Below are 23,366 nucleotides of genomic sequence, written 5' to 3'. Positions count from 1 at the left end.
AAAAATAAAAGTGTAAGGTTAGACAAAACACATGAAATAGCTTTTCAGACATTAGACAACAAACAACATGTGGATGTGATACCTGAGATGAGGTAAAGAGTAGATAGAGGCCAGACCCTGATTGCCCCGGCCTTCTGCTGGGAATCACCTTCCAGACCACCAGACGGAGCAGGAGACAACCACCATGGAGCCCCTGGGCTTCCTAACCTAAGCTCAGAAATAGATAAGCTAGAATTTTTAGGACACAGTATCAGAGGGAAGAGATTTGTTCAAGGAAGCTGCTTCTGAAGTCTCCACCGGGGTCCCCTTGAGTCTTTGGCTGAATGCAAAGATGCATGTGTTCAGCAAGACACTGTGGCTGGCAAAGGACAACTGTGAAAGGACAACTGGTTTCTGGCACTGGGTCTGCTGGTACATTTCCGAGTGATGGAGGGGTCAGCATTCTGTACTTATTTTTTTAATATTAATTGTATTAGTCACAAAGGTAAACTTTTCAGGAAAATCCCAGAGCTGTAAAAACACTTTTGTAGTATAAACTTTAGTTTCCCAAATCAGTGGGCTCTGCTATGGATCTGAATTTTCCTTAAAACCAGTGTGTGTGTGTGTGTGTGTGTGTGTGTGTGTGTGTGTGTGTGTGTGTGAGAGAGAGAGAGAGAGAGAGAGAGAGAGAGAGAGAGAGAGAAAGATTGATTGATTCAAGTTTGAGAAAAACTTATCTAAGTCTACTTATACATTATAATGCCAATATACTTATTATAGAATTTCTTATGGTATTTTTCTATCCATTTTTAAAACACTAATTGAATATATTGTTAGTTATTACTTGGTCAGTCCTTATATTTACCACTAGCATATAAGATCTTTGGGGTCAGGGACATTTCTGACTTACTGCTGTGTCCCTTGTGCATAGAATAGTTCCTGGAACATAATCATAATTCAGTGAATATTTGTTGAATACAAGAGTGAATAACAATGAAGATATCAAATTACTTCTAATTCAAGTTAAGAAAAACAAACATTCCCCTTTTGTTTGAGTGAAGCACTTCTTATTGCCTTTCTTTATCTTTCAAGGCATCTGGGAAAATTCTCAAACCCTCTATTTTCTAGCTGACACTTTTTAATAAGTGCATTGTTTTGCTAAATCTACCCGGTCAAGTCAAAATTAATTGAAATTGAATGGGTTTAAATTGTTCTCTGTTGTGAATTAGGGTTAACTAGCAGCTTGACAAAGTTTTGTGTTTCAACCATTGGAAATTATTTGAAAGGCTTTGTCTTTAGAATAGAGACACTAGATTTCAGAGATATGGAATTTAATAATACATCTGAGAGGAAGGAAAGATTTGGTCAAGAGCTCAGGTCTCTTGATAATTTATTCCTTTTTATGTCTATTGAGAAATTATTGCAATGATTGTTCTCCTGAAACCTCACATATTATGACTAAAATTTTAACTGATTTATTTTTGCTTCAACAAAAGGAAGTTGTACATTTTTATGAAACAATATTAGTTTGGTGTTCCTTTTGTAAAGGATGATCAGTGGTTAGCTTATATAGACTTTCTATTTTAATTGCAGATGTAATGTGGTATAAGAGATAACTCTGACTAACCAACAAAATCAAAATATTTATATAATGTATAACTTCACAACTGAAATATATAAATAGTAGACTGGTTGGTTAAATATTACTATAAAGTTTGATTAGTTATTTTATTTCTATTTCTAAAAAATATTCTTTTGTTTGTATTTTTGTGGCTACAAAAACTATGTTTTTTTTATGTTTTTGTGGCTATGTATCTGCACAAACATAGAAATCATTGTGGCAAATAGGCATGTATGTTTATGTATGGGATTGAAAAGTTTTGCTGTTAAAGTATAAAAATAACCACAAGAAGCTCAGTTAAAATGAATCAACTTAAAACTAATATGTCATAATAAAGAGTAAAAGGAAGTTTGATTGGAACTTTACATGAAAAGAAATTAAGAACTGTGAAAACATTTTTAGTTTAAGAATTAGAATATAAATAACTCTTAGAAAATATGTAAGATTTTTGATATGCATCTTCTACCTAATGAAATGATACAAATACTGTATATAACTTCATTTACTTTTTTGACTTTTACATAAGATGAGGCTCATGACTGCAAAAATATTTTTAAACTTCATCAATTTTTCTACTGGCGTCTATTAATATTTTGATACCTAAATAATCTTATTTTAAAACACACTTTTAAAACACACCTTCAAGTGCAACTTTATTTGGGGGTTATTATTTGCATTTCCATCAGCTCTGTAGTTACATAGTTTTCTTTTTCTTTTAATAGTATCTAACACGTTTATCGAATACCCATTATGTGTCAGTCTCTGTTTTGAATGCCTTATAGGCAGTATCTCATTTAATCCTTAAAACATCACTGTGTAATAGGAACTATTGTTCTTTTATTGTTTTTTTACAAATCAAAAGTAGAGCTCAAAGAGATTACTAACTGCCCAAAGCCTCAGAGTTAATATGCAAAAATATGAACCCAAGCAGCCTTCAAAATTTACATACTTAAAACAAAGATATCCACTTCCAAAATTAGCTTTTCTCATAAACATTATAATTGTATTTGAGGCGTGTTCAATTTTAATACTTTTGTGGAATCAGTTAGGATTCTTTCCTCTTGCTTTTTCATCTTATAGTAGCATTTTGTATTGATTTTTGTGTGAGCATTCTGACATCCAGCACTATTTGTGAATAGGTTTAAAACCCTGGAAAGAGAACACTGTTTTCCACTTCTTTCCTCAACCCTTCACGGGGCCTGATGCACAGCTTCTCATTAAAGATTCCTGAACCAGAGACTAATACCAGCCTTGGTTTGCTGATGATTTTAAATTTGGGCGGATTTTTTTTTTTTGTTCTGGAGAAAATCCTTTGTAGAATGTAATCTTTTAAAGTCTTCAGTGTAAAGCAACTTAGATAAAATTTGACCCTCTAAAGTTTATGCCGTCTTGTTTGCTGATCCCTAAAATTCTTAGCATTGATTTTTCTAATATTATTCCTTATTTATTTATCAAACCTCTGCAGCTCTGGATCATCAGGGTTCATCTACCAGTCTGTAGAATCTACTTTTCCTGAGCTACTGACAACCATTCTGTGTTGTCAGTATTCAGATTTCTTCCATTTAAATTCTGGACACTCTCACAGTTATGTTGAATGTCAGGAAATATCATCCTTCATCACTTTTAATTTGTTCCTCAAATTGTCAGTTCTCACTTTACCATGTATTTTGATCTGTGGAAACATCAAGATCAGAAGGACCACTAATCCTGGAGAGCATGGCAGCTTTGTGTTTCCTCCACGAGCCAGGTGCGTCTAGGTTTTGATCTTTGCTGATTTACAAAACTGTTCTAATCCTGCTCATGATTCACTGTTTCCATTTCTTATCCAAAGGCAAGGACACTTTATGTTGCTTTCTTTAAATCCCAACTGCCGACTTCCTGTCCTCTAGAGCAAATTTAATTTCAAGAAAATAAGTTGAAGCATACAAAATAATGAACTTTTTAGACTATAAGAGTGTCAGTACCATGGTATCTATTATGCCCTTAATTTTTTTTCCTACCCAGACTGCATGAGAATCTTAAAGTCAATTTTTTTTTTTTTTTACTATGCAAATAACACTTAGTGGATTCTCAACATTTCAGCCATATGGCTTTGTGCTACATGTGAATAGCCGCTAGTAAAACTCTTTATTAATTGTACAGTTTGGAAGTTGTGAATAGACAATGTTATAATCTCGTGCAGCAATGTAGCAATGCATCATGCACCTCTTGCCAGGGGAGGGGGCGGGCATGGATGAGCCCAAAGGAGGGTGATCTCTCTTATATCTGCACTTCTACTGCATAGACATCACTTTGCACTTTATTATATTGTTATTCTTTAATCGTTTATTTTTCCTCAATTCCCATTTGCTAGTAATGCTATAAATTATTATAGGCTAATAATTACATCATCTGATTGTTCTAACCTTCCCATTTCCTCCTCAGACTGTGGTCATAATACATAATGTTTGCACTTTATGTTTTTTTTTTTTTTTCCTGAAAGCATGACCTTTAGAAGTATAAATAAGGAATTTGCAGAATTTGGTCAGTTGTATGTGCATCAGCTTATCACAGGGCGGCCTGAGAACCGCTGCTCCAGGATCAGGAACATAGCCTAGACTCTTAAGAACACGTTTACTCCTATATGCCTCTCCATTTTTAGGAAGAAATATGTTTACTACCGATCCTTTGATCCTTCTATGAATTGAAATTTTCTTATCACACACAGGCAGAATTCAAATCCATGAATGTCTGAGTCCCATCTATAGTGAACAACATTTTGAGAAACTCCCCATGGAATACTTCTGTTTTGAACACTCCCTGCATCATGCCTATTAAGTTGTATCACACCCAACAAGATTTCTTTGTGAATCTCCTTGGGAAACCCACTGAGATTCTAAATAGAGTGAACCACTGATTAACTAGAAAACTCAATTAATCAACATTGTTTTCTTTTTCTTTTTTCTTTCTGAGCTCTGGTTGAAGGATAAAGAATTTAATAGCAATAACAATAGCAACAACAAAACAATTATATCATACGTGAACTTTTTTTGTACAATGTGACTAGAATCAGTCAAGATTAATTCTGATCTCTGTTGAACCAATTTTTAGCCCTGAGGCTACTCACGAATCATGAGAAAAATAAATTAGCTTTTCGACAACGTACTTTCCAAGTCATATAGGGACTAATACATCCAAGAAATATTGCAACCCACTAATAGAAGAAAAGGAAAACATATCTTATGATGTTCAATGAATAGGAAATTTCATTGTTTAAGACTATATTCTTGTTTCACACTTTTACTTAATCAAAGTTTACAATTATATATATATATGTATACATATGTGTGTGTGTGTGTGTGTATTCTTTTGTATATTTTGCAAAATTTGACCTGTTCTCAGTGTTTCTCTGGCTGAGAAAACTAATGTGTGTATCAACATGAGTGGGCTCCAAGTGCCTAAAGCACATGACACAGCTGAATGGGTCGGTAGTGGATTCCTGTTTTGAGCTGGGCAATGGGCCTCTCTCTCCAGCTAGCTGGTAGCACATGATGGACCCAGGACACATTCTCCAGAGCTGTGTGAATAGTGTGCGTGAAGGAAAACAGAGGAAGGCAGTCTGCAGGTTGAAGCATCACACCCTCCAGAAATAGCCTGTGTGGCCCCAGTGAGGGAAAAACCAACGGAGCAGCAGCCTCGGGGGCTTCTGGCTCTTCATGCCACTCTCGAGTTGCATCACATGCATCTTGATCCTTGAACATGACACCAGGACTAGCAAACTTCAGATATTTGCAGCCAGAAGTATCTTAACTCATACACACTAAGTAGCAGTTAAGTCTCCATTACTTGGACTCCTAGAAACTATTTTTTTATGATATTATATTATTTATAGTTATCATCAGGACGTGCTTCATATACAAAGAAAACTACATATATTATTAAATTCTTAATATTTTGAAGCGGGCACAAATTGGTTAAGAATCCTGTAAGAGTGGTCATGATGAAATGGATATCTGAATATAAGAAATTTAGTTCAGGACCCATATACATAAACCTGAATTCAATTTTGAAAATGAAATAATAATGATGGAGTATACACCAAATATATGTTATTGGGGATAAAAAAAACATGTAAACATTTGTGAGAATACAAGCATGTGTTTATGTGTGCACATGTATGTACACATGTATATGTACATTTGTGCATGCATATGAGTTTGTGTGCCTATATATGGACTACTCACTCATCCTAATTGTGTTAGGCTATTGGTTGCACATGAAAAAGTATGTAGAAAATTATTATGAAAAGATTCACACAGCTTTTATTTTTTGTAGTTTCCTTGAAATACCTTCATTTACTACATCTCTGAGTAAAAACGCGGCATTGTACACTGGGTGTAATTAGGCCATTCGTGCCTACTGTTGATTTGCACACTCACACAGACCTCCGAACTGAATCCCCAATTTGGAATGCTGCCATCCGTAAGCAGTCATCACCTCTGCATAATCACTCCACTCTGAGCTCTATCCAGGCAAACCTAGTGAGACAGGGTGAATTTAAAAGGCCACCATAAACTGAGTCACGAAGCACCAACGGACCCAGTGGTTCAAAAATAATTTCCTCTTCGGCTTGAAATGTAAGTATGGCTCACTGAGAAGCCATATTACCTCCTGATTCCAGGGGAGGCCTGTCAAAGCAGAGCGCACGGAGTGTAAAGTTTTTAAAGTGCATTTGTTATAGCTTGCTAGTCTGACTATTAAAGTGAAACACTACACACCGTTAAACCTTCAAACTAGCACTGTGAAAATACTTATCAAAAATACAGCCTCTGGGAGATTTATTTACTCTAGAAATATGCTGTCTTTGCAGTTACTTCTTCCTTAATGAGAAGGCAATGCAGGAGTTGTCTTTTTCATTGGAGGGCAAAATGCCAAATGAAGGGAATTGTCCTTAAAGTGACATGGTTGTACCCAATTCCTAGTTCAGAATTCTTCCTGAAACCACTTTAAGTTCTGAAATGAAGTTCCACATTTGAAAACCATTTGTTTTGCCTCAAAATTTTGTATTCAGCAAGTTACTGATATATGACAGAAAATGTGAGCCTGAAAAAAAATTCCTCCACATAAGAGGTATTGTATTCCTAAAAGCAGAAGCTATATATTTCTTTGCACTTGCGGTAATCTAAAATTATCAGGCACTTAGGGAATAGTAATGGCTTTAGTCAGTGCTATTCTAAATCACTGCGAAAGTTTTGTTTGTTTGTTTGTTTTTTTTGTTTTTTTTTAAAGCTTCAGAAGTAGAGTTGTCTCCAATTCCTGGAAGATTGTGCCTCCTTTCGGAAACCCCTACCTGAGTTCTACTCTTTGGCTTGAGCCTTGGGTATGGCATTTGCTTAGAGAATATGTGACCTGCCTTGTCAAGCAATAGAGGGTAGAGTAAAGGTGGAGGAAAAAAAAAAAAAGTAAATCTTCCTAGGCATTTTCTTGCTTTTCCCATTTAATTTTTCATACGGGTTATAAATGGCATCTCAGACAGAAGAAAGCCTCCTGGGTTCGTCAGGATCCTCTGCTGACTTAATCACGAGCATGACATGTGTGAAAGTGAGCACTGAGAGAATTGGTGATTTCATCAAGAAGAAGGGAAGGGTGATCAATTATTCACCACATGCCACCAAACACAAGAAGCATGACCACTGCTTGTCTCTCACCTTCTCTCCTCTAGACCCATAAACAAAGCTCTTTCTACATCCTACACGCCATTGAGAGAAATATTCCTTTTAAGCAACTCTCATTTTCACCAGTCCATTTACATCTGACTTTATAACTAGACAAGTAAAGAAGTAAAATAACAAATGCCCTCTCAGTTTGCTTCCTTGTATTTCTTTCTCTCTATTTATTAAAAAAAAAAAATACCCAGGCAAATAACCTTGAGAATAAATGTATTCTATAAAAGTCACCTAGGAAAAGCCTGTACCATAAGCCTAAGTAGTTAAAGTTCCTAGGTAATCTCTTGAAGGTAATGTAAACGGTTTGGTAAATTCTTTCCAATTTGCTGTGTTTAAAAGATATACTTGCCATCATGAAAAACACTAGAAATTATCCTGACATTAAAGAACATGCCAGTCTTTTTATTTATATGTAGATGCTCTTGAGTAAAAGGCTGTGGGCAAGGAGGCAACTTATTCAGAGGTAAGATCATGTAGAGGCTGCACATAACCTGGCATCTCTCAGATACATATGATGGTCAATTACCATATAAAAAACCAAAGCATATGATATTGCTTCAGCTCAGCCATAACTGCTATAGTTTCGGCATTTTGGGAAGGAGTATGATACAAGGACCAGGAAACGTTGTACCTGTTTTTTGTTTGTTTGTTTGTTTGTTTGTTTGTTTGTTTTGTCTCATAGTCACTTGAGTTGGCATATGTTGTCCATGTATTTAGATGCCCACGTCAAAGTTGGCTTTTCTTGATTGTGACTTTGTCTACACAGATGTCCTTTGCTACTTCCTCTGTCTTATTATACTGTTACAGAAACTGAGATGAAGGGGATGGGGAAAAATGTTTTTCAACTGGATTTGTATTATTATAATCCTTTATATAACAAAAATGGTGTTTAATGTAAAATTATAAGAGTTACCCATAGGAACTAAGGTGAAGCAATATAATCCACTAGGGGCCATTGCAAATAGTTGTGCAAATTGTTCATGGAACAACTTTATGTGACGTATCTGTTAAACAGCAAATGATCATCATTTTCCTTTCCTCAGACTTGGCCACCCTCACTGTCTCAATCGGATTCAAGGATTTCAATCCCATGAGAGTTCTCAGTCTCGCAGTCTTACATAATAATCAATCATTAGCCCAAATGCACCCCCATTTCTAGCACATCTTTTGTGATGTACAGTCACTTCTTAGCTTTTCATTCTAACAACATGTGCAGTGATGTAAATTTTAAATACATTCAAATAAGCCAAGAATTTACTGAGCACCTACTAAGCATAGATATTATATCGGGTATTCATTCATCCATTCATTTTATATCTTTTGAATGCCTATTATAAGGTAATAGAACCCCAGGGATACAATAATGGAAAATCAATTTGGGTCCCACATTTATGGAAATTATAGTCTGCAGCACAATGTTGTTCTGAGAATCAACCGATGTAGTAGATGCGAAAGAATGTTGAAAATAACTATTAAACATGCATTATTCATTTTATTCATTACTCATACTTAAGCATTTTATAAGATTTTCAGGGCAACAATATGAATACAAAAAAAAAACTGTAGAAATAAATTTTATAAAAGGAAAGGGTCATGCGTTTCAAACGCTAGTCCAGCAGTCCTCAGCCATTTTGACACTGGGGACCGGTGCTCCTATGAGAATCTAATACCTGATATGATGTAGAGCTGAGGTGGTGATGCTAGCGCTGGGGAGTGGCTGCAGATACAGGTGAAGCTTTGCTTGCTTGCCTGCCGCTTACCTCCTGCTGTGTGGCCCAGTTCCTAACGGGTTCCGAACCAGTGCTTATCCATGGCCCAGGGTTTGGGACCCTGCTGTAGTCCACCAGTGTGGTAAAATTACAAAGGCAGACATTTCAAATTGCTGTGGAACAGAGAGATTTCTTGGAAGAGATAAAACTTGAGCTGGCCCTTTGACAAAAGGGTTTTCATAAGAGATCACCAGAACCTCTCTGTCTCCTTGACCCTCAGAGTATTTCATGGATAAGAATGTCCATGGTAAACCAGCACATTACTTTTGGCATATTTGACACAGAGACCCCATTGTATCACTGCCCTTATAACTGTGAGGACTGGGTCTGATTACTTCTCCTCTAAAAGCATGGTTTTGAAGCAGAGTTAGAGATTTCACTGCTTCTTAAAAGTAAATGGGGGGAAAAAACTGTCAGTTTTACAAAAGAGACAGAAAGTTGATTTATTTCTACTGAAAGTGCAGCAGACATCCTGTTGTTTTCTCTGCCTCTGTCGAAATAGAGTATGGTCAGCTGGGATTGATATTCAGGTCAATATCATTCTTTGAAGTCGGTAGTTCTTTGAGGATATGATCTGTCCCTTGCATGTTATTTTAAGACAGGGTTAGCAAAGGAACTTCACTTGCTTCCAGGAAACTTCTGGCCATTTCAACTGTCATGAGATGATAACCTCAAACACAACTATTAGTGGCATTAGTGACAAAATACTTCAATATTTGTTGAAATTAAAAGCAATGGTATGTTTCATTAAAAATTGCCAAGGAAACAAAAACCACCCCCAACTGGATTTCTGGCTCAAGATTTTCTTCTTATTTCCACATGAGTTCTTTAATATAAGACATTAAATTTAGGGTAAACATGGATGTCCTCAGAAGCCAAAAGCCTTTGAAGAAAAATGTGAAAATGTGTGTTAGGAGTATGTATGATAGAGCAGTTTTGATTTAGAATCCTTTTTTTGTATAAGCATAGTAGTTACAAAAATCTAACTACATATTAAGTTTATTTTGTTTCCATATTTAACCCCAATTACCCTGTGCAGGGGAATTCTTTAAAATTTTAATTCCCCCTCTCACTTTTTTTTCCTGCTTCTGCAAGCCTTTTTCCCCTCATGTAAATTGCAGCAGGTGCACAAAATTGAAGACATCACAATTAAATGTAATCAAATATTTTAGGCACTAATGAACAGCTCCAGGAAAACAAGTCAGAAGAAAAAAAAAATGCCTTTAAGTGAGTGGATTTTCAAACACCCAAGGCACCATAGGACCAATTAAGAGAGTCAGATACCAGGACACATACTGACATTAATTATCTTTGAGTTCAGGGAAATAAAAAATAAAAGCAACAATTATCATAATAAATCTCCACACAGTGCTTGTAAGTTGTGCTAATCTACAACACACCTGGGTTTCAGGTATTTAAGGCGAATACTCAATCAGTTGGTAACGACCTCACAGAAGGGCTCAGGGGATATTTTCTCCTTCCTGTGATCTGCCAATCAGACAGAGGGCCTAAAATGATGTCCAGCAGCTCTGTCTGCTTTCTTTCGTATCACTCACATGAGTTGCAGACAGAAGCACTGCATAATTTATTCAATAAAGTAAGTCACAAAGCCAATATTCTCTTTAGGGGATGTTTATTCAAAAGGAAGAAAAAGTCAAGAGTAAAAATTCAAGGTAAAAATTTGAATCGTTGGAGTCTCAAAGTCCCAGGACATCTCTGTAAATTTATTTTCCCTGAAGCCAGAAAGAATCTTACTAAAGAGAACAAATATTTCAGTCTCGGAATGTGAGTTTTTATTTTTAAAAATGCACAGGAGATGGCAGAGAAAGAAAATTAAGTTCTATAAGCCAAGAGGAATAGAAAGAAAAACTTACTATTAAAATTGATCCATTTTGGATTGATAATTTAAAACAAGAGCATAATATTTTAACAAAAAGAGAAGATATTTAAAAGTTAGAAGGTTGTTAGGTTACTTTAATCAGGGGAGAAATTAACATAAGTACCAACTATTGTGAAGAACTATACAAACACCTTTAAGCTCAAATGGCCTCAATATATTCCAAGTATAAATTTAAAATTAACAACTAATCTTTGTTGTTGTACATTTGCACATAGCTATATAAACTATGGCATGGTCATATGTTTAGTCCATCTTTATTTTGAATGAATTCATATTTTAAAAATGTAGCCTTGCATTCCAAAAAGATTTTTTTAGTGTTTTGCCAAATCTAGGAAACATAAAAAATTGGCTGAATTTATTATATCAAAATTTAAAATGCATTTATACTAAAATACATGCTAGAAAAGATTTAACAGACGCAAATTTTTTTTAAAAATTGCAACATATATAAAAAAGGGTTAATGATCTTAGTGGGTAAAATCACTGACACACCATTTAAAGTATATTTAAAATACCCAATTCTAAAATATAATTAACTTGAATTGCCTAGAAAAGAGGATAATTTAAAATAGAATAAACATATAATATGATGCTAAAATATACCAGTGAAAATGGAAGTGCATATATAACAAATATTTTTCAAATATCAAATTTACAAAAATTAAATCAATCACTAATATATATCTCATAATTAATAGATAAATATAAATTGTTACATGTCTACTTACTATATTATTATTAATAAAAAATTAGAATCACTGCATACATCCATCAATTAAGTTGAGTAAATAAATTACAGTGCATTATAAACAGATTATATTAACCATTAAAAATTAGAATTTAAAATTTATTAGCATGAGAGATGACTGTAGCACACATTTTAATGAAAATAACAGGTCTTTATATATTTCATAGTATTATCCTGTCGACTATTTAAATCAAGAGTACACATATACATATGAATGCATTCATTCTACATAATAAGCTATTATGATAAGAATAGCTCTATTTTGGAACTTGGTTTAAAGGCGCTTTTCCCTTTATATATGTCTACATGTTTTAAAAGATTTTTAAAATCAGAAAACTACCCACACAATCATCAACATTTCCATATTCAGATTGTTTTTGGAGCTTGGATATATTTATATTCACATGTAATAATATTAATGCTATTAGGAATTTGTTTTTTCTCTTGTTTAAATATATTTATTAAAACTGATATTGTGATTAATAGTCATGATTTTTTTTTTTAATTTGGCACTCTTTTAAAGAGATTCTGAAGTAGAATAGCTGAGCTAAAGATAACTATTTGAGGGTTCTTTATATTGGTTGATTAATTACTGTTCCAAAGTATACTAGTAGTATATATTTATATTACAGTGCTATGAAGAGAGTAAAAATCACTCATTTGTAACCCTTTTAGTTTTGGGAGGAGAAATACAACATTTTATATATTTCTAATGCATTTTATAAACCAACGTGCACAGAATAAAAAATGAGAATAATTTTATTCAGCTCTTCCCATTGATCAAAATATATGATCTATACACAGCTTGGTTTTTCACAAATGTTTGGACTGGAATAAAAAATACCACAAGTCATTTCCAAATTAAAATTCTATGGTATAAAATAAAATTTATTCTTTTTTTTCCTTCCTTTTTCTCTCAAATTGGCAGCAGACAGGTTTTGTTTTGCTCACAAAAATGTCCTTTTTATAACTGAGCAACCATTGAGATCACGGTCAGAAATTTTACATAAAAATCTAGATTTATGACTTCTGAGAAATTTGAAGGTTTGGCATCACTAGCCCCACATTTTTTAGGTTGTGAGCATAAAGTAAGCCTTTGGAACAGATGGGACTGGGCAGATGCTCTCCAGTTAGCTGTGGTCCCTACCAGTCCCTGCTGCTTTCCCTAACACTGACCGAAGGAGTTCATTGCCATTTCAGTGAATTTTAACTCTTGTTTTCCAATAGTCAGACAATATTTCTTACATGTTTTGGCCTCAGTTGTTTGTATGCCCTGCAAATGTTTGTTTACATCCAAGATCTACTCTTTTCAACCTGCTTCAAATTCAAGAACCAAGGATAAAAAGAATATATACATTAAACTTCACTTTGCTTGACATAATATAATGAAACACCCAAATTTTCTGACTAGACTTGTTTAACCTTTAACTCTAATGCTTTCCTTTGTAAACTCTCATATTTAGTCCTAGAACTTCCTGACTTGGTAGTGCCATTTTGGCACTATAAACTTTTTTTCCCTACAAACATATTTTTTTCTTTCTTAGTCAATGCAATAATTTTCATTGCCGTACTGCTAGAATGTTGTGAATGCTTAGTTTATATGCCCCGAGATTGGTACCATTTTCATTATCCAATCTAAGAAATTCATTTAAATTTCAATTTTATTAGTAAGGATTTTCTCCTTATTAAAGTTACTTAAAGACCTATTTGTCATTGGACAAAGCAGAAAGACTGAATAGAATGAGGGGAAAAAAAAAAAAAAAACCTATGATAAGGTTTTAAAAAAAAACAGGATCATTCAATATATTTAATAAAATACTACTATATTTTTCTCAACACATGTAGAAAGAATATTAGGGCATCTCACATCATTAAAGTTGCATGTGTCTATTAAGTCTTCTCATCTAATTGAGTTTAAAACCATGCAGCAATTGTAAATTTTAAGAGCCTGGAAAGGATTTTTTTTCCCCCAACAGTTAACCATGCATTTTCTTTTAAGCAAAGAACCATTAAATACTTTTTTATGACTTTCTACTTTGCTTTTTGTTTTAATTTAACTCTCCAGTGGGCCACATCCTACAATCAGTGCTAGGAGGAGAAGAGGCATGAGGATTAAAAAGAAAGGATTAGGGGGAGGTGTACTGTGAGAGGATGAGCGATGTGTTCCCATTGGATATTTTATTTTCTTAATTGAAAAAAAAGAATGCTTAGGATCCAGAAAAAGCAGACCCTAAATCATTTTTTTTTCTTTTTTGCATATACAAAGAAGATCAATTAATCTGTTTATTTCTAAAACTATTTACCCTGTTATGTGGAGGGATGACCAAAAGAGTGTACAAAAATGTCTATTTATGTCCTTTTTTATAATTCTTCTATATAAATCTCAGTACAAAGGAAAATATATGACATATATAGACACACACACACACACACACACACACTCAATGAGATCTTCTTAGAAGTTAGGAAAAACAAATAGAGAGCTCAGTTTTGTTTTGTTTTGTTTTCAAGTAGGAAATGAGGAACTAAATTTGTGAAGTTCTTAAACTATGCAAACTCACATGTAATTTGTTCATAGGAGATGAAGTATATCGACCCTGAATTATTTTCATCTCTGTTTTTCTCTTCTCTCTCACCTCTGCGTATTTAGAAAGAAAATGTTCTTTTTTTGTCCTGACCAAAGGAAAACCGATAATCCTAGGTGACTGAGAGGTTTGCCCAACAGATTTGTTATGACAGGACAGTGTCCAGTTCCTGATTGCAACAATTAGTCTAATAAAAACTCATGAATTTATACCGTTTATCTTCTTATTCTTGTCCTTTTAGATATCTTGTATATAAATTCTTACATCTCTAATTTCCAGGTATCATTTTTAAACTTCTGGGTTTTATATTTAGATGTCTTGAAAAAAATACTTGAAGTGCATATCTTGATAGATACATGTATATACATATCTTGACTTTTCCTGAAGAGCTCTTTACCTCCTTAACTTTTAAATCCATTCTTGCTGCCTAGCTGAACAAATTTAATAATGTACTCAAGCTTACTCATATTCATGTCACTGCTAGCACTTAAAAAAAATGATGATTCCTAAGTTATTAGCCTCAGTTCTCAGCTAAAAATAAATTATCGTCTTCATACAATGAGAATTTTTAAAGAAATGATTGGATCTATTCCTTTAATTACTTATTTTAAAAAATGGCTTTCTTCTTTCATTTTTTTCAACTCTTTCCAAAGAGCATGTTATAGGGTAACTTGTATTAGAATTTTTTTTGTAATATTTTTATTAAAATCTACATGTTGCATTTAGGCATGTGTAAAATAGTTAAAAAGATAGGTTCAATTTTTAAGGAAAACAACTGCCGAAGTATATAGGGTTTAAAGATTATTCATTTTACCTTTATCATATCAGTTGCATTTTTTAAGAAGCTCTCTGAAACATTCCTCTTTCTTCTCCTACCTTGAAAAACATATATTGCTTAATTGGCCTTAAAACCGTAAAATCATTGAGGAATTGACTCTGGTAATATACAGATCATACCAGTTCAAAGGACCTTAGTTACAATGAAGTGATTTGCATAAAATTGCTTTATTTATTCAACAAATATTTCCCATTCTACCTGTGCTACAAGTAAAACCAAACAGGCAAAGCCCTTGCCCTCACTTAGCTTGTGTTTGAGTTGGGGGTAAAGAGACTCCCAAAACAAAATGAAAATAATCATCGCAGATATCGATAATCGCTATGAAGGAAATAAATATGGTACTGTGATCGAATGGAAGCAGAGGATTTATTTAAGTGAGTAACAAGGCCTCTACAAGAAAATAATATTTAAGCTAAGCTGAGACATTGATGCTAAAGAAGACCCAGATGTAGAGTCTTTCTTACAGAAATTTATCTAATTTGGGGGGGGGGGCGGGGGGGGGGATGGGGAATGATATTTTAGGAACTGTTTGAAGGCCAGTGTTGCTGAAGCCAAATAGCAGAGAGTACCCACAACGTTCGGTCAGAGCTTTTTAGACCACGATATGAACTTTTGCTTTTGACAATTAATACATGTGTACATTTTACAGAAGGGGGAAAAAAATGTTATATAAAAGATGACCAAAGTGAAAGGGATGTTTAAAACTGACCAGTTATCTTGCTTATATAGGAAAAAAAATCAGTCACTAAAACCTACTGTTTTATCTCAATGTCAACTGAGATTTTTAGGTTTAGAAATAATCTGTAAAATTGCAAAGACAATCTAAATCTCTTTCAGTTTACAAGACTTGCTACACACAATCATAGGACAACAAATAAAAATTTGCCTTCGGTGAAAGAACATAGAAAATGCATTAACTAATTTAGCATGAATAGAAGTAAAGTGGTGTTTCTCCATCATACTTCAATATATAAGTTAATTTTACATTTTGGGCGCTTTCAAAATGCTGAAAAGGGAAATATTTGGATAATATGTAAACAGCTGGAGCATAATCTATTACCAGTATTCTAATATCTCCATAAAAGAAAAAAAAAATCTACCATAATTCGCTGAAAAGTGATTCTTGCAACATAAATCATGAAAACACTCAAAACGAATACTACACAGTCAATTTCTTCTTCACTTATAGAACTGTCTTTTGAATTCATGTATCTATAATAAAGAGGCTTTATTGTATTGCTTACATTTGATCTTTAAATAATGGTAATTTATTGTTATACTTGTCACAGGATACCTTTAGATAGAGCTTAGGAGATCTTTATAATATCATCAATCCCTGGAATTTATGTCTTTGTATTCATCCAGATATTATTAAAGATACTTTTAGTAGCTTTTTATTTAAAATAAATACAATCATTATTGCCATTTTTTTTTCTGAATATGTCATTGCTAATTTTAGATTGACAGCATGTGGGAGTATGTTTGCTGAGTTAAAGCCGTTATTTATAATAGGCAATGAGAACAATCGAGTAAATGGATTTATGTACTTTTGTCATATGTCTAGAAAAGTAGAAGTAACATATTAAAATAAGATAGTTAAGAGATAATATAGTTGATAAATGTTTTAATCCCTTTGATGTGATGACAGAATTTTCAAGGTCTTTCATATATGTTAAGGAAGAGAAATAAAATATATCTCAAAACTACATAAACAGTTGCTGATGTTACCATGGAACACATTTTCATTTACTTTATATTCTTATTTTAGGCCATTTAATCTTTATTATCAATATTTATAATCCATTGTAGGTACTACATCGATAAGATAAAAGCAAAAAATTCTATAGAGATTTTTAAAAATCATACGGAATGATTTTTTTTTTCTTCAAATCCAAATATCAGTAAAAGTTTACAAAACACTTAATCTGGTACCTAAATCTGAATATAATGTGTACCCACCCATCAAATAATTTATGCTATTCCAAATTATCTCACTTTGAATGATAACTTTGAGAAAAAATCATGAGTTTGTTATATATGTTTTAAAAGTATTATAAGAGGCAGTTCTCTGCTTTATGTTTTTTTTTTTTTCACATAAGCAAAGGAATGCCCAGAAGAAGGGAATTGAAAAAAATTATGACATTTTAATTTATTTCTTATGTTGTAGGAGAAAATTGTTGTGGTCAATAATAAGGCTTAATATTTTTCTTAGATCATTAATAATCATTACTATAATAATTAGTTGAGCACATGGATTTGAATTATATTTTCATTTCTATTTCTGATGAAATTTTATTTTTGTACCAGAAGTATATATTTATGAACCTCAAGACTAAGAACGTAGAAATGTCATTTTTTCCTCAAGAAAACAGTGTTATATTTTCCTTCTCATCAGTTAAAATGTATCAATGTCATATTTTTTATAAGAAAGTATGGATATACTGCTTGCGTTAGTTGCCATTTACCATGTACTGAATTACTTTAAAATTTAGGTCTTAAAATAATCAATAACTAAATAATAAGATAAATGTCCCACTTTTTAAAAATGGGCAATTTGAATAATTGTGTGCCCAAAGAACACATACAATGGGCTTATAGTCACAGAAAGTAGCTCAGCATGCTTAGTCATTAGGGAAATGCAAATTAAAACCACAGTGAGATACCGTCTGACATCACTAGGATGGCAAATTTCAAAAGGCGGGTAAGTTTTGTTATTGGAATCAGCACACATTGCTGGTGGGAATGTAAAATGGTGCAGCCACTTTGAAAAACAGACTGGCACTTCCTCAGGACGTTAAACATAGAGTTACCATTTGACCCAGCAATTTTATCCCTAGACATACGCTCAGGAGAAATGAAAACATATGTCCACTAAACGACTTATAAATTAATGATCAAAGCAGTGTTATTTTCAATAACCGTAAAATGGAAACAACTCACATATCCATCAACTGATTAACAGATAAATAAAATACAGTACAGTTTATCCATGCAGTGGAATATAATGTAGTAAAATAAAAAGGAGGAATAATACATACTGCAAAATTATTACTACATATTACTGCAATATTTTGCATGACCCTCCAAAATATTCTCTTAAGTGAAATAAGTCAGTCACAAAAGACAGCATATTATTTATTATATTCCACTTATATAAAATGTCCATAGTAGGTAAATGCATAGAGATGGAGGTAGATAAGTAGTTGTGGGAAGTAGGGGTGGGGGTGTGTCTAGGGGTTGGGCATAACGGATGTTGGGTAAATGCTTATTTTTAGGATAATGAAAACGTAAAATTAGATTATGGAAACAGTCGCACAACTTAGTAAATATGTTTGGAACCACCGAATTGGACAATTCAAACTGGCAAACTTTATAATATGTAATTCAAGGAAGCTGTTACCATAGCAGCCACAAGCATTTATAATCTTACATTTTGGGGTGGTATGCAATTTAGGAGCAGCTTAGCTCATTGGTTCTGCCACAGTGTCCCCTTGGTGTTGCTGTCAAATTGTCACCTGAGACTGCAGTCACTTGAAGGCTTTGGCAGGGCTGGAAATGTTACTTCCAATTTGGCTCACTCACAGGACTGAGAGCAGGAGGCTTCGGTTTCCTGCCTTGAGTGTCCTCATAACATGGCAGATGGCTTTCCTCAAAGCAAGTGATCTAAAAGAGGAAGGCAGGAGTCCCAGTGTCTTTTATGACCTAGCCTCAGATGTCACAGTATCCTAACTGCAACACAGACCAGCCATGTTCACTATGCAGAAGAAGCTACACAAGGCTGTGACTTGTAGGAAGTGAGGATCATTGAGGGTTATCTTCTCTCATCATGTTTTCTAAGCTCATTTTTATTCTTTAATAAAATATCTGAAATAAGGACAGCTCTATAGAATTTGACATATACCCTGTTATATTATTAATGACATTATAAGCTGTACTTCTCAACTTAATTCACTCTATAGAGGGACTCATTAGAATATTATCATATTTGCTACACCTGCTATAAAGGGATCTCGTGCTATTATTCCCACATTCCTAAGGAATTTCACAAAGAATTTTTCTTGGGGGGGAGGGGTGGCAACTGAGATGCGTAGAGAATTGTTAACTATTGAGGATTTTTTTTTAATTGGACAAGATAACAAGGTTACTTAAATTAGTTGTTTCTAAATCTCAATGCTCTAAGAAAAGCAATTATTTAGCAAGATTTTATTTACGTACTTTCCCCTGTGGCTTGTGAGCTGAAAAGCTGCTGACATTTGCATTTTTTACCATTTATTTTTTTAATGGCCCTTGAATTTAATTTAGGGCAACTGCATACGTAGAGTTCAAGGTAACTGTGATATAGACAATACATGTTCTTACATTCTTGCTCCTTTTCTAATACCAGGTGAAAAAAATAAGAATGTGTTACACCTACATAGTAAATAGAATTATAGAATATCTCTCTTCTCTGGTTTCACCTACTGTTTCCTGTATATTCTTCATGTCTCATCCCCTCATGTCCTCTATTACCTCTCAAGATTTTATTTCCCCTCCGTGCTCCTCCCATAGCATTGTGTATCACTCTATGATTTTGGAATTTTACTAAATAACCTGGCTTAATACGTAGACTAAAGCTTCTTGTGGGCTTGTAGACTTTATCTCGGCACTTCCAAAGCTAGTGTAACACCTTGCAAATTACAGACACTCAGTAAATGTGGGTCATTTACTTAGAGTTGGAAGGGGCATACTATGTCATCACTTCCAACATCCTACACTAATGTAGAAATGCCTTCTACAACTATCCTGGCAGATGGCATCCAGCTTCTGTTTAAGTAAGTTCATTGATAAGGAAGATGCTTTGCACCTTTCTAAAGAGCTCATAAAAAAAAGTTGTTGATTTTTAATTTTTTTTAAATATTGAAGTGAAATATAACTCTCTGATTTATAATTAATATTATTTGTATTTTTGATAGCAATAAAATATATATTTAGGACTTATGGGTGATATCATTTCAAATATTTGAGCCATTCTGTTATGACCCAAAATTATATTATTCAGGCCTTAACAGTTACTGGCTCTCCACAAGTTCTTGTTAAATAATCCTCATGTCTCTTCACATTGATATTCTCCTCTAGATTATCTCCAGTTCACCTATAAAATGACACCTTGAACTAAAAAAAAAAAAAGAAAAAAATACAGAGCATAAAAGGCTAAAATGAATATAGTAAATATCTATTGATATGTAATTTAAAATCCTTCCAACAGTCATAATAGTGTCGTCAACTAACTCTCATCAGAGATTTTTCAAATTAACTATTAGCAAGTTCCATTTTTAATAACTTCATACTCTCCTTTCAAATGAGTCTAATTTGTTTATAATCAATTTAGTTCTTCTCAGTGGTAGCAGGGGCAGGCAGAGCAATCCCAACAGTGGGGTACCTACCACACATTGGCACTTAAATTGTAATTAATCTCTCTCTCTCTCTCTCTCTCTCTCTCTCTCTCTCTCTCTCTCTCTCTCTCTCTCTCGTCAATAACTACCACAACAGAAGATATGATGCTACCTAATTTTATTTTGAGGGGTTTTCTTTCATGCAGAAAGAATCCTATATTATATAGGTATCTCTGATTTAAGAAAAAGGTATTCATGAATAGTTCACTTACACTATATTATATCGGCAAGTAAGGCAAGAATTCTGCAGGATCTGATAAATTTTGTAACAGGAAAACTCAGTAATTCTTATTATTTAAAAATCAAGGTGTCACTTTATAGGTGAACTGGAGATAATCTGGTGGAGAATAATAGCATGGAAAGAGGCATGAGGACTAATGCACTTGCAATTTTATCCTTTGTTCTCTGTGAAAACCCTTCCCATCGTACATCCAGATCTTATCCTAAGATGGAAAGAGCTAGATCCTATTTTGTTCAGCTCTTAATTACTGTTCGATTTATTTTCATATAGCTTATCAATTTGTAATATCATTAACATGTGGAGAGAGGTAGCTATAACTGAAACGTGAGTGGTATCTATACAATTTAATGTCATTAAAACTATTCTTAATCTAATAAAACTCCAAATGTATTCATAGCTCATCCTCATGGTTACAAGAATACAGATACTATATATTTCTGTTTCTCCTAATGTCTCCCTTGACTCATTAACAACATATTTTATTGCTACCAACTAAACAGAAAACTTTTTCCTGCTTCAATATATTAGGTTGTCCTCCTGACAAACATTGGAGTAATTTTCAGTAATACAGAATAAAAAATAAATTATATTTCATTCGTTTAATAGTAATACCAGTGAGCATTTATGAGCACTTAATATGAGTCAGGTACGTTGTTACATGTGTCACATGTCTTAACTCACTGTATTCTCACAAGAACCATGATGAGAAGCATCAGCATTACTCCTCATAGAGATGATAAAACTGAGGCTGGCAGAGTTGAGGGTAAATTATAAACCCAGGCAATTTAACTTTAGAACTCTTGTCTTTATTTAGTATTATCTCAGAATCATTTAAAACATTGGCCCTGTCACCTATTTTTCTAATTGTGTTCTGGTGCAAATACGATGAGTATAACAATATGATCAATATAATTTCCAAATACATTTTACTGTTTATTACTTAAATAGTTCCAAAGAGTCTACGGCCATGCCACTCTGAACAAGTCTGATCCCTTCTGATCTCGGAGGCTAAGCCAGGTTGAGCTTGGTTAGTACTTAAATGGGAGACCCCCTAGGAAGACCAGTGCTGTAGGCATAAAAAATGAAAAATAAGGGGTTGCAAACTGACAAGGTCCTTGCAATCTGTGAGGTCAAGCAAGGGTTGCCTTGCTTAAATAAACAAACAAATAAGTAAAATAAAATAATTTTAAAAAAGAGTTCCAAAGAAAATGGCTCAACATGCAATTGCATTGGTACCTAATCTTCAATAGTGTAACACTGAATCCTTTTCCCCAGCATACAACATTGCTTATTAATGGTCTGTGTTTCATTAGTAAGATAAAAAAATACACTGTCATACATAGCAAGAAGTACAGTGCTCTGGGTATGACAGATTGAGCCTTCTAGTAGTTCTTGTGGCTCTGTTCTCCTTTGCTAATGTTTTAGCCTGAAGATGGAGAAGAGATGTCTGTAGCTGTTCTAAAAGTCACATGACAATGTTCAGGAAGATGTTTTTGTGGAGGGCAGAAAGCTTTCACTGAAGTTGCCCAGTTGTGTCTCTGTGAAAGGAAATAGGAGTAAAATTATTTGTTTAGACTAAGTTATCTGAGGAGAATTAGATGTTAGTGATTCAAACAAAATTGATGTAATAATTGGTAAGAAACATATTATATTGTATCATATCTAAGCCACTATTAATTCTAAGGCATTATTTTAGGTGCCACTGAGAAAGAGAATATGTTGCAAATTAAACTATGCTACATCATTGATAGTAATATATGTTCTTATTTTATAGGCGCTAAAATGTGAAAAAAAGTTTATCTTAGAATCAATGAAATACAGTGTTATTATACTTTTTTTTTTCTTACAAATGAGAAAGCTAAAGTACAGAAATACCAGCTTTGACAATGTCATAAATTAAGAACTCAAACCCAGATTTGTTTTGTAATTTTATATTTAAAGTTCTTGCCTCAAAGTGTTTTCTTTTCCTTGATCTTTTATTCATTTTGTTTTACTTTTTTGTTTACTTATGAATCAAAAAATGACTTTGGTCTTCATTAGGTGGTCTTATCGGCTATCTGATTGAAAATAACCATTAGGAGCTTCCGATAAGGAAATATGCACTATCCGAAACCAAATCATGGTTCAGACCCTCAAGGAAAGTCTAAATGGGAGTACAGACAGATGGTTCCCTAGGAAGCAAGTCCCAAGGATGAGATATAACAAGAGAGAGTAAATCCAAGTGACTCGGCAAAATTGAAAAATTCCATTATCAGTTCTAGGGTAGAAGTTTTTAGATACTAATAAAGGTACACGGAATAGAACTTAAAGCAAATATATGGACGTTGGTGGAATGGCATTTTAACTTAATAATTAGGTTGGGAACTTAGCCTATATGAGTAAAGGAATAACAATTACTAAACTGCTAAGGGTTTTGGTTTCTTCTGTGAAATAGGGACAATAGCTGGATCTACTTCATAGAATTGTTTATAAGATCAAACGAGATAATATGTGTAAAGAACATGGTACAATGTCTCACATATAGTAAAGCCTTGACAGCGAAAGATGA

General features: G+C 33.6%; 1 protein-coding gene and 1 pseudogene across 1 annotated transcript in view; both read left to right on the top strand.

The window, feature by feature from the left end:
* TENM2 (teneurin transmembrane protein 2) overlaps nt 1-23,366 on the top strand; it is a 2,693,686-nt gene that overhangs the window by 381,549 nt on the left and 2,288,771 nt on the right. The window lies entirely within an intron of this gene.
* LOC118605768 lies at nt 21,776-21,893 on the top strand (annotated as a pseudogene).

This window comes from Rousettus aegyptiacus, unplaced genomic scaffold, assembly GCF_014176215.1.
Source record: "Rousettus aegyptiacus isolate mRouAeg1 unplaced genomic scaffold, mRouAeg1.p scaffold_m13_p_7, whole genome shotgun sequence".
In the NCBI taxonomy this organism is placed as follows: Eukaryota; Metazoa; Chordata; class Mammalia; order Chiroptera; family Pteropodidae; genus Rousettus; species Rousettus aegyptiacus.
Note: the sequence above shows the minus strand (reverse complement) of the source record. Positions and strands in the feature narration are given on the sequence as shown.